Raw genomic sequence first — 13,410 nt, 5'->3', positions numbered from 1 at the left:
ATTGTGGTGGTCTGAGATCTCAGGACTGGAGAGTGGAGGCAAAAAGGACAGAAGTTCACAATCATCCTCTGTGCTGGTTAATGCTGTCAACTCGGCACAGATCAGGTTATCTGGGAGGAGAGAACTTCAGTATAGAAGATGCCTCGTTAGACTGGCTTGTAGGAGAGTCTGCAGGGCCTTATCTTAGATAATGGCTGCTGTTGGAGGTCCCAGCCCACTTGGGGTTCTGGGGTGCAAACTGAGCACGCCATGGGAAGCCAGCCAGTAGACAACATTTCTCCACGGTCTCTACTTCAGTTCCTGCATCCAGATTCCTGCCTTGAGTTCCATCCTGACTTCTCTCGGTGATGGATTGTAGTGGGGATGTGTAAGCCAAATAAACTTTTTCCTTCCCAACCTGCTTTTGGTCAGGATGTTAACAAAGCAATAGAAAGCAAAGTAGGAGGTTGTGGTGATTTGAAGAAGACTGGCCCCCAAGGTTCATACAGGCATGGCTTTGTTGGAGGAAGTGTGTCACTGGGGGCAGGCTTTGAGGTTTCAAAAGCTCCTTCCAGGCCCAGTCTTAATCTCTCTGTGTGAATTGGGAAGTAGCTACTCCAGCACTGCACCTGCCTACTGCCAGGCTCTCTGCCATCACGGGAGTGGACTAAGCTGTAAACAAACTCCCAACTACATGCTTTCTTTTTTAAAAATTTGCCTTGGTCATGGAGTCTCTTCACGGCAATAGGACGGTGATTAAGACAGACCAACATGGCCAATCAAGGAATGAAGAAGGAATTCCTCTTTGATGGATGAGAGTGTGGGCAGGTGCCATGCTCCTTTTTTGGTTCATTCCTCTATCAAGGGGCTAATGCATGGCTGAGCACACAGTGCGTGCTTAGAAAACTGTCTAATGGCCGTCTGTCTGTCTGGAGCAGAAAGGGGATGAAGCCGAGGAGCACTGTGTGGCCAGATCCCAGTTTCCTGACTGTGATGATTTACTCAGTGGCCATGGCTTCTGTGCTAGATCCACTATGGGATGGAGAGGAAAATGGAGCTCCCCGAAGAATGCGGCTATCTGTGTTCTAGCTGTATGAAGACATCAGAGAGGCTCACTGGAGCCTGTCCTGAGGCAGGGTTGGCCAGGCAACACTTTCTCAGGGAGCCCCTGTTTGATTTTAAAACCTCCTGTTGCTCATTCTGCCTCAGCAGCGTAGATTTGGGCTTCTACCTGTGTCTTCTTATCCCCATTTCTCTTGCCAGGTCCGAATTTTCCTTCTGAGAGCTGCGGTACTCACTTCAGGGGTTCCGAGAGGAGCTCTAGGTGGTGTCCTAACACTGGAGGGGAGTGAAAGACCCTCTGTGGGAAGAAAAGCAGGGCCCAAAGCCAGGGGAACACAAAAGAGGCCCCCTTTTGGGGCAGCCCGGGACCGGTCTGGTTTCCCCTTCTGCTGCTTCGTGCTGCCACCTAGTGTACCAAGGCTGAAAGTGCCCCTAGGGAGGGCTCACGTTCCGATACTCCATATTCTCTCATTCATATTTCCTTATGAATTTTCTGAGAGGGGACCTCATTCAGCCCAGGCTGTCCTAGAGCTTACTCTGTAGGTAATGATGACCTTGAACTCCTGGTTCTCTGCCCCCACCTGCTCAGTACTGGCTTATGGTGTCACGCCCAACTCCGTTCATTATTTTATTTACAAAATCACTCAACTTTTCAGAAAAAAATCAAACTTTCCCTCTGGTGATGTGGGGCATTTCAGCACTCCCGGTGTCTCTGTAAAGACCCGACCTCTTGTGTATGGTTCGGTGCTTTTCTCCTTTTTCAGTGGGGACAAGGTGTTCTGGGACTCTCCTTCCAGCAACGGCACAGGCTCTGGGCACGAGTGTCCACGGAGGAAGGGGACACAGGGTGAGAGAACACGAGTTTGACCTATTGGTTCTTCATAGTTCAGGGTGATTTGGCTTGGTTTGTATCTGTGAATTTGTTTATTGTTGTTTGTTTGTTTGCTTGTTTGAGACAGAGTGACCCGGAACTAATGATGGAGCCCGCACAAGCCGGCCTTAAGCTCTTGGCAATCCTGCCTCAGTTTCCTAAATGCTGCATTGCAGATGTACACTAGAGCACCAGACTTATGTCAGGGTATTTCATTTTCTTATTAGTGCCCAACTAAGCCTCATGTAGAAAGAACACCCCCTTCATAGGCAAAACATTGGAATAACCATCCTGTGCTCAGTGGGCTAAACCTAGACCTAGAGAGCTCCATGCTGGTGGAGCCCTAGTGGGGAGAAGGTGCCAAGGCTGTCATCCCAAAACAGAACATCCCAAACTCTTCTCTCCAGAGGGATAAGAGGTGGCCAGAAATCCGAGGCTGGCTTTCCTTGTGGGACAGTTGTGCCTTCTGTGGCACAAATGCTCCTCCCAGTGGCCAAGAGCACTGTCCTCTGGTAAGGGGGGTGTGAGCCCAATGAGGCAGAGACTAGGAAGCAGTGAACAACTGCATCAACGTGGGCTTCCAGGAGGACAGACACACTGGGACAGAGGGGAGGAGATAAAGCACCCGCTCCCACTTACTAATGCCCTTCCTAAGAGTTCTCAAAACTCCTAGGCTTACTGGGCATTGTTCTAACATCTTTACCTGGTTCGTATTGAATTATTTTCACTCTGTGAAGTCCTTGTCGATTCCAAGCACCCCACGGAGTCCGACAAGAAGTCATGGTGGAGCTAAGGATTTTATCCGGGAACTCAGAGCAGAAATCACTGAGCTAAGTTAGTCAAGAACTAGGACCTGCAGCAATGCTCAATGGGTAAGAACATTGGCTGCTCTTCTGGGAGACACATGCAGTGCACAGATGTATGTGCAGTTAAAACATGCATAAGTCTTTTTAAAGATTTATTTATTTATTTATTTATTTATTTATTTATTTATTTATTTATCTATTTATGTATACAACATTCTGCCTGCATATATGCTTGCAGGCCAGAAGAGGGCACCGGGTATCATTACAGATGGTTGTGAGCCACCATGTGGTTGCTGGAAATTGAAGTCAGGTCCTCCAGAAAAGCAGTCAGGGCTCTTAACCTCTGAGACATCTCTCAGCCCCACATGCATAAGATTTATTTTTTTAATTATTTATTTATTATGTATACAATATTCTGTCTGTCTGTATGCCTGCAGGCCAGAAGAGGGCACCAGACCCCATTACAGATGGTTGTGAGCCACCATGTGGTTGCTGGGAATTGAACTCAGGACCTTTGGAAGAGCAGGTGATGCTCTTAACCTCTGAGCCATCTCTCCAGCCCCAAATGAATCTTTTTTTTTTTTTTAAATTATAACACTAGGGGTCACCATGCATACCTTTAATTCTTCCTTTAATCTTAGAACTCAGGAGGCAGAGGCAAGTGGATCTTGATGAGTTTAAGGCCATCCTGGTCTGCATAGTTTCGGGTTAGTCACAGCTATATAGTGAGACCCTACCTCAAAAAAATAGAACAAGACAAAATTATGACACATATATTTCCTTATTGTGTATACCCACATGCCACTTCATGCATGTAGCAATCAGAGGACAAGTTGAGGGAGTGATTTCTTACCTTCAGCATGTGGGTTCCAGGGACAGAATGTTGGTTGACACTTGTAGGGTTTCAGCAGATTGGTCTGACAGTAAGAGTTGGGACGAAGGGCCTTAAAGAAGGGAACAATGGGGGCTGGAGAGATGGCTCAGAGGTTAAGAGCACTGCCTGCTCTTCCAAAGGTCCTGAGTTCAATTCCCAGCAACTGCATGGTGGCTCACAACCATCTGTAATGAGATCTGGTGCCCTCTTCTAGCCTGCAGGCATGTATGTAGGCAGAATACTGAGAATATTGCATACATAATAAATAAATCTTTTTTTTTTTAAAAAAAAGAAGTGAGCGATGTCGAGAACAGAGTGGGACAACATGCTTGTGAAAGACGCACATTTTCGCTAAACGGACTTACAATTCACAAAGACACTGTAGAATGTGTGGCTGGATGTTTTGCTTTGTGACTGAAATTGAACTCGGGGCTTTTGCACATTGCCAGACAAGCGCCCACCACTGAGCTACACAGAAACCAGAGTCTGGCTGGCATTAGAAGATGGTAAACACTGTCCGGAGGTAAGACTGGTGCACTCTGGAGTTGGACTGAAAGATACAAACTCAGTCCTCAACAAGACTCATTTAGGACTGCGATGTTCTGAATGAGGACAGCGCCCATAGGCTCAGGTGTTTGAATCCTTGGTCCCCAGATTGTGGAACTGGGTAAGGAAGGATTAGGGAGTGTGGCCTTGTTGGAGGAGGTGTGTCACTGAGGATGGGCTCGAGGCTTCAAAAGCCCACAACAGGCCGTCTGACCGCCTGTCTCTTGTCTCTATGTCTCTTGTAGTGATATTTCATTTGTATTTTAATAAATAAAGCTTCCCTGAAAATTAGAGAGTAAAACAGACACCCTGGTCTGTCTTACGAGCACACACCTTTAATCCCAGAAGCCACACTAGTTTGCCATAGAAACCTGTCGTAGTGGTACACGCCTTTAATCCCAGAGGTAGAGAGGAATATAAAACGGGAGGAGACAGCTCTCTGTTAGTCTCACTCTGAGATTCCTGGAGGCAGGATTGCCATTTCAGTCTGAGATAGAGGTAAGAGCCGGTGACTGGCTGCTTTGCTTTTCTGATATTCAGGTTGAACCCCAATATCTGTCTCTGGGTTTTTATTAAATGTGCTATAGTCTCTCTTTCTCTGCCTCCTGCATGCAGGTTAGGGTGTAACTGCTCCAGTTCCATTCCGCCTGCCGCCATGCTCCCCACCATGATGGACTAACCCTCTGAAACTAAGCTTTCTTTTATAGGCTGCCTTGGTCATGGTGTCTCCTCACAGCAATAGAACAGTAACTAAGGTAGACTTTTACTAACAAGGAGTGATGTTCATCTAGTGTTCTTTGTGTGTGTGTGTGTGTGTGTGGTGGGAACCAGAGGTCGATGTTGGGAATCTTCATATAACCATTCGGCATAACCTTATTTATCACTGCTCCTGAAGACTGAGATTCCGCTAGACTGACCAGGGAACCTCAGAGAATCCCACTCCTAGCCCTGGGTTACACATAGCTGCTGCCATGCCTGGCTTTTATGTGGATGTTGGTCATCCCAAACTCAAGTTCTTAAGAGTTATGCAGCAAGTACCCTTTGCAATGAGCTACCACCCAGTCTGTTTTTAAATATGTATGGGAGTATTTTTAGATATTATATATGTGTGCTGGCTAGTTTTATGTTGACTCGACAAAAACTAAAGTCATCTTAGAGAAGGGAACCTCAGTTGAGAAAATATCTCCTTAAGATTAGGCTGTAGATTGGCCAGTTGGTGGGGGCGCACACCTTTAGTCCCAGCACTCGGGAGGCAGAGTGCTGATCTCTGGGTGTGTGGTCAGCCTGGTCTAAAGACTGAGTTCCAGGACAGCCTGAGCTACGCAGAGAAACCCTGTCTCAAAAAAGAAATGCCTGTAGATGATTGATGGGGAAGGGCTCAGTTCATTTTGGGTAGTGCCATTCCTGGGCTGGTGGTTCTGGTTCTGTAAGAAGGCATGCTGAACAAGCCAGTAAGAAACACCCTTCTACGGTCTCTGCATCAGTTCCTGCCTCCAGGTTCCTGTTTGAGTTCCTGTCTTTACTTTCTTGATAAACAGTGATATGAAGATGCAGGCCAAATAAACTATTTCCTTTTCAACGTCCTTTTTGGTCATGGTGTTTTGTTGCAGGAAAAGAAATCCTAACTTATTTGTGTGTGTGTGTACATATAAGATTTGTGTGTGTGTGTGTGTGTGTGTGTGTGTGTGCATGTGAATTCAGTTCCTCCAGAGGCCAGAAGGGAACCAGACTGCCTGAAGTTAGAGTTACAGGATGGGGGTGATGGGAACTGAATTTGGGTTCTCTGCAAGGGCAATAAGTACTCTCAACCATCAGGTCATCTCTCCACCTCCTTGTTTTGTTGTCTGTTTGTTTGCTTGTTTTCAGAGATGTTCTTACTCTTTAGCCTAGGTTTGCCTCAAACTCACAGCAACCCTGCTTCAGCTTCCCAAGTGCTAGGACTTCGGTGTGACCCACCGCATGGAGGAGGGGTGGTAGCGGCAGCACGGCTGTCTGGACAGTGAGAGGGGCTATGACTCTGCATAGCAGTAGCCGTTGGCTTGTTGCTTTTATCAGAAAAATCCCTTGGGCCCCAGTGTTAAGTGAGCTGAGAGAACACTGCTCAGTATGTCAACTATGAAAGTGCACTGTGCCTTCTGACAGAGATGCTGGCTTACACAGAGGCATGGTGGGTTCAGTTTTCTTCACAAGAACTTCAGAATGCACTCCAGCAGGAACAGCACATCACTGAAGGAGCATGCTCAAGCTTAGATGCCAAAGGTTTTTGTTTGTTTGTTTGTTTGTTTGTTTGTTTTTGAAACAGGATTTCTCTGTGTAGCCTTGGCTGTCCTGAAACTCGGGTTTCAAACCTGCTTCTGTCTCCTGAGTTATGGGATTAAAGGTGCCTGCCACTATGCCTGCCTGGCTGAGGTCAAAGGTTTATGAGGGTGTCAAACACGTGATGAAGAGAAAGCTGTTTGGGGTGAGGGGAGTGCTGTCGAATAACTAAACAGAACTGAACACACACCTTTAATCCCAGCACTTAGGAGAGGCAAACTCATCTACACAGAGCAGGAGCAACACAGAAAGACCTCATCTCAAAAAAGACCAAAATGAAAAAAAAGAAAAAAAACAAAGCAAAATCCACATAACTGAGGGAAAAATATGCTTTAAACAGAAATCATACTGATAATTAAGAAAGTTTCATAATTTTCATAAAAAATGACACTGAGGCTGACCTAAGGAACTGTGGTGAAGGACAGGGGAGGGACAGAGGGACAGAACATCTCAAAGAAAGCGGAGGTCCTGGAGAGATGGTTCAGTGGTGAAGACCTCACAGAAGACCTGAGTTCAATTCCCAGAACCTACATCGATAGCTGGAGTCCCAGAGGATCCAAAGCCCTCTTCTGATTTCCGTGGGCACAAGATTCTCATGTAGTGCCCAAGCATGCTTGCAGACAAAACACTCACACCTATACAATTAAAAAATGCAGAAATGTAGCTATTAACATGACATCAGGAAGGGAGAAGAAAAGCATGACAGATGTTTGTTACTGCTCTTAAATTTACTGTTATCGGTGCCTGACTGTTTGAGAGGGGGGATTGGTGTGTGTACGTCTCAGAATGATTCTGCACTGAGTTCTTTCCTTCCACCCGTATGTGGGTTCCAGGAATCAGATAGGTCATCGGGCTTGCACAGCATCTGCCTTTACCTGCTGAGCCACCTCACTGCTTCTGCTCCTAGTCTTTGAAATACCTCCCTCCCTGCATGCACACTTCTCTGCACACTCACATCTGCAAAGCGAGATAGACAGACATAATTTGAGCATTTAAAAAAGCAGTTGACCATTGGCTCTAACACAGAGTTTAGGAGAAATTGACGCCTTCAGTGCTGCTGTGTTTGTGGTCTGTACACTGGGGCACTGGGCACAATCCCAGTGGCCGGATACACAAGTGTGGGTCAGTGTTGTGTACCAAGTAGACAAGATACTTGCTAGAAGGCTACAATTTTGTACTCTCACCCTTTATGGCAAATAAGGACTTTTGGTACAAAAGTATAACCAAGCTTTCCTGTGCTACCAACCCCAGCACTTTTTTTTGCCTCTTTTTTGTTGTTTCGAGATAGGGTCTCTGTGTGTAGCTCTGGCTGTCCAGGAACTCACGCTGTACACCAGGCTGTCCTCCAACTCACAGAGATCTGCCGCCTCTGCCACCTGAGTGCTGGGATTAAAGGCACACACCTTTAGTTCAAGCACTCCAGAGGCAGAGGCAGGCAGGTCTCTGTGAGTTTGAGGTCAGCCTGGTCTACAGAGCAAGTTCCAGGACAGCCAAGGGTACATTGAGAAACCCTGTCTCAGGAAACCAAAATAAAATAAAAGTGTGTGCCATTGTGCTGGGCTCAGTTTCCAGTTTTTATGAAGTATCTGGAAATCCAAAGATTTGAAATATTTTTATTTATCTTTAATTATGTGTATATCAGTTTGTGTGTGGGTTTGTGCATGAGCTCAGATGCTGCGAAGGTTAGATCCCTTAGAGCTGGAGTTACAGGTGGTTGTGAGCTGCCTGCAGTGAGTTCTGGGAGCTGAGCAGCGTACTCTCTTGACTGCTAAGCCATGTGTCCAGCACTTGAAATAAGATTTTTAAATGTTAGCAACCAATTTAGATAGATTCCTTTTTAAAGAGGGTCTCACTATATTGTTCTGGCAGGCCTAGAACTCACTTTGTAGACCAGGCTGGCCTCAAAATCTGCCTGCTTCTGCCTCCCAAGTGTTGGGATTGAAGATGTGTACCACCATGCCCCACTGAAGTCAGATTATTTAAAAGCTGTGTCAAATACACCACAGCTCTCAGTCAGTGTGTGCCATCTCCAGCACAGCAGGCAAGGGAGCAGGTACCGGAGAATGAGTCCACAGAACAAGCTTACTCTATGGATGCCAGTGGTCAGCAGCAGCTCCAGCCCTTCCAGGACTTCAGCCCCTTAGTAATCCCCTCATTCATTCTACTGGTATCAACTTTGCTCAGTGAGAACCCACTTAGCAGCAAAACATGGTAGCTTTAATCTCAGCACGTGGAAGGTAAAGGCACAGACAGAGACACGGGTCATCCTTGAAACAAGAATGCCCCTTTATTGTGTACCAGAGCCGGTTATATATGGATCCTTGACTGATAACCACGCCCCAGCCAAACCCACCAGAAACCACTCCCCTGCCATCAGGAACTCCTGAGGGTCTCTCTCAGAGCAGCTGCAAGCATAACAAGCTGACATAGTCCCAATGAACCCTTCTCCTCAGAGATCAATACTGTATCTTCCATATTTTAGCATCTCACTGAACTGAAAGAACTTGAAAGATGCTCTGAGGGCAGGTACCTTCAGTGGCGCATTTCAGCTCAACTCCTGGACCTCCAGGGAAGGCTGTGACCTGTCCATTACTACCGGCACCCCCAGCTGGTGCCACCTCCTCTCTGCCCCAGCCCATAACCCCCTCTTTTGTCTTTTTAAAGATCTGCTGAAGAGATGGCTCAGTTTAGAACACTTGTTGCTCTTGCAGAGGACCTGGTTTCCAACCTTAGCACCTACATAGCGGTTCACAACAATCTCAACTCTAGTTCCAGGAGATACAACACCGTTTTCTGACCTCCATGGGCACCAGGTACACACACGGTACAATATATACATCCAGGAAAAACATTCCTACACATAAAGCTAAATAAATCTAATACAGGGGCTGGAGAGATGGCTCAGAGGGTAAGAGCACTGGCTGCTCTTGCAGAGGTCCTGAGTTCAATTCCCAGCAACCACATGGTGGCTCACAACCATCTGTAATGAGACCTGGTGCCTTCCTTGCCAGTAGTATATTGTATGCTTAATAAATAAATAAATCTTTAAAAAAATTGTGTGAGAGGATCTCTTGATATAGTGTTTATAAACCAAGTGCAGCATGTGCAATGCTCTCCTTGTTTCTAATTAAACACTCACGCCGCTGCCACTGCCTCCTTCCCTCCCTCTTCCTGGGGAGTGAACCCCAGAGCAATGCACTCTGCCACTCAGCCGCCTGGAGTCTGGAGACCTTTACAAGCTTCACACGATGCAAGTTTCTTTCTTTTTTTTTTTTTTTTTTTTTTTTTTNGGTTTCTCTGTAGCTTTGGAGCCTGTCCTGGAACTAGCTCTGTAGACCAGGCTGGTCTCAAACTCACAGAGATCTGCCTGCCTCTGCCTCCCAAGTGCTGGGATTAAAGGCGTGCGCCACCATCGCCCGGCTATGATGCAAGTTTCTAAGGTGGAGAGGGCAGCACACTGGGTCAGCACCTTATTTTATACAGAGCACTTTGCTCTGTGTTATCATTTATTTACTTAAAATTTTCCCTGTATCCTAATTTGTTCTATTTTGTAAGTGTTGGGAATTGAACCCAGGGACTGACACATATGTAGTAGATAGCAACCTACTATCCTAGTTCTCTCTCGCTCTCTCTTTTTCCTAATATTATGTATGGGTGTTTTGTCTGCATGTATGTCTATGCACCATGTGCATGCCCAGTGCCCTCAGAGGCCAGAAGGTGTCAAATCCTCTGGAACTGAATTTAGAGATGCTATGCTTCATGATGCGGGTGCTGGGAACTGAACCTGGTACCCCAGATGAGCAGTCTAAGACAGCTCTCCCTCTTTTTTTCTAAGACATCTTTTCAGCCCTCATAGCAAACAAAGACTTGCTATGTAGCCCTGACTGGCCTCAGACGGTTTCCTGCTGAGAGTACAGGTGTGTGCCACCTTGTCTAGCTCACTGTGATCTTTTATTTTGAGACAGAGTCTTGATAAACTTCCCAGACCCACCATGATGGCTAATCTTTATTGTCAACTTGACACACCTGGGAAGACGAATCCTCAGTTGAAGAACTGACTCCATCATATTGGCATGTGGCCATTTTTGTGGGGTATTTTCTTCTTTGCTAATTAACTTAGGAAGCCCAGGCCACTGTGTCATCACTAGGCAAGTTAGCCTGGGCTGTATGGAAAAAGATAGTCGGGGGGCTGGGGACAGAATGCTTGTCCCGAATCAGTGAGGCCATGAGTTCTATTGCCAGCACCACTAATAAATACACTACCTAGGTAAGTTTAAAAAAATTTCTTTTTTCAAGACAGGGTTTCTCTGTGTAACATTCCTCGTTGTCCTGGAACTCATTCTGTAGACCAGGCTGGCCTCGAACTCAATGAGATCCACCTGCCTGTGTCCCAAGTGCTGGGATCAAAGGCGTGCACCACCACTGTCCAGATAGTTAAATTAATAAAGGAAGGAAGGAAGGAAAGTAGGAGGGAGAGAGGAGAAAGGAAGGAAGAAAGGGGGTAAAAGGTAGCAGTTGGAGAGAGGACTCAGTAGTTAAAATCATTTAATGCTTTTGTAGAAGATTCCTGGCGAAAGAACCCAGCACTCACATCAGGTGGCTCACAACTGCCTGTAACTCCACTTCCAAAGAGTCCAGTGGTCTCTTCTGTATATGCATATGCACACACGTATACTAAATAAAGTTTTTGTTTTTTAGGTTTTTCTATTTTGTGTATATGAGTGTATTGTGAATATGTGCACCCCTTCTGCACCTGCTGCCTGTTGAGGTCAAAATTGTGCTTCCAGCTGGACGGTGGTGGTGCACGCCTTTAATCCCAGCACTTAGGAGAGGCAAACTCATCTNCCCTTCTGCACCTGCTGCCTGTTGAGGTCAAAATTGTGCTTCCAGCTGGACGGTGGTGGTGCACGCCTTTAATCCCAGCACTCAGGAGGCAGAGGCAGGCGGATCTCTGTGAGTTTGAGACCAGCCTGGTCTACAAGAGCTAGTTCCAGGACAGGCTCCAAAGCCACAGAGAAACCCTGTCTCAAAAAACCAAAAAAAAAAAATTTGTGTTTCCAATCTCCTGAAACATGGAGCCACCAGGTGGGTGCTGAGAACTGAACCCAGGTCTCCTGAAAGAACAAGTGTGCCTAACCATTGAGCCATCTCTCCAGTTCCTAACGAGATCTTTAAAACAGTATAAAAATAGTAGCTGAAAGGGAGCCATGATCTGTTGCAGGAGCTCCTTCCGCTCCTTCAGCCAATAGCCACTGAGATACCAGCCCATTGGGGTGTGGTCTCTCTAAAAAAAAAAAAGCAGCAACTGCCCTCTCTTTTGCTTTGGGCTCCGCTTCCGGCGACTAGGCTCCTTTCCTGATTGCGCAGAGGGCTGTTGTCTGGGATGCTGATCTGTAAGTTTTTCCCCTTTAAATAAATAACTATTCTATTAATCATAATTCCGAACCGGTGTGGGATTGTTTATGACTTACACCTTCATCTAGCACTCAGGTCGAATCATATACCAGGGTTCCTTTGCTGACTTTTTACAAAGATTAATTAAGGCTCTGGATATAGGGGTAACAGACCCAGAAGCTAGACGAATACTTCTTGAATCTCTGGCTTTTGAAAATGCAAACATAGAATGCAAAAAGATAATTGGGCCTTTAAGGTCTAGATCAGCACCTATGGATGTATGAATTCAGCATACGATGAATGTTGAGACGTTTAGCTATAATGATGAATCTTGGGTAGGAGAAGCATGGCATCTGCCTGACTCTGCTTCTTCTCCCAGCATTCTGTTCTGTCTACTCCGCCTATCTAAGCTGCTGTCCTATCAAAGGCCAAGGCAGTCTCTTTATTTGACCAATGAAAGTAACACATAGACAGAAGACCTAGCTACATCAATGATCAAGCCAGTAAGTAGTGTTCTTCCATTGTTTCTGCTTCAGTTCCTACCTTCAGGGCCTATCCCAGCTGCTTTTGATAATGGCTAATTTATAAGATGAAATAAACCATTTCCTGACCAGGCTGATTTTGGTTAGAGTGTCTCATCACTTTAGAAAGCACAGTAGAACACTTTGCAGTCCAGGCCAGCTTCCCAAGTAGTTTTTGTTATGATTGTCGTCTCTTTAAGAGACAAGCCACGCCCATTCCCTCCCCCATCCGCTGAGGCAGGCTGATCTTCAGCTTCCGGCCTGAGCTCACTCTCTTTTCTGTCTTCCTCTCGGAGAGGCAGCTTCACTTCTGCCTCTCTTCCCACTTCTCCCCCCCCCTTTCTCTCTCTCTGTCCTCTTCTCCTTCTCCCCCCCCCCCGCTCTAAGTAATAAATATCCAATTCTATTCTGCATGATGTGTCTGTCCATGTGCCTCCTACCCTGCTCACACCGCTGGGCTAGCTGGACCAGACCGCCCGTCATGGGTCTCCCTGCCTGGAACCAGCCACTGCTCAGGGATCAGCAGCGTCTCTGCCTGGGACTGGCTGCTCCCAGGGCCCGCTGCCTGCCACCACATGGCCCGCTACCACCATTTGGGGACCTACAGCATTTCTGCTGCCTACTGCCACCAGGGATCTTATACACACAAAACAGCCACAAGCCCATCGTTTAACCCAGTAACCAGGACATTGCCAGTAGCATCCACTTGTATCCTTTTTTCATTTGAGCTTCTATCTCTCCAGGTTAACTATCAACACATCCCATGTCTATTACCATTGCTCTACTCTTCCAAAGCTTTTGTTATTGTGCTATCTTTGAACTGTAAGAGCTGGTTTCAGGGTTTGCCGTGCTCCGAGGTTTCCTGGATCACCAAGCTGGACCCCTCCAGTGCATTCTGTCCTCATCTCCTTCACAGATGCATCTTAGATCACAGACACACAGCCACTTTTCCAGGGTTCTGACTATAATTGTACCTCTGTGTTCTTTCTTGAAGGGTCACCATTGTAATGATTCAGCCACACAACATGGCTGACACTTCTG

The sequence above is a fragment of the Alexandromys fortis genome, unplaced genomic scaffold (genome assembly GCF_014885135.2).
Source record: "Alexandromys fortis isolate MF-2015 unplaced genomic scaffold, M_Fortis_MF-2015_v1.1 scaffold_152, whole genome shotgun sequence".
NCBI lineage: Eukaryota > Metazoa > Chordata > Mammalia > Rodentia > Cricetidae > Alexandromys > Alexandromys fortis.
This window is presented reverse-complemented; position numbering follows the sequence as displayed.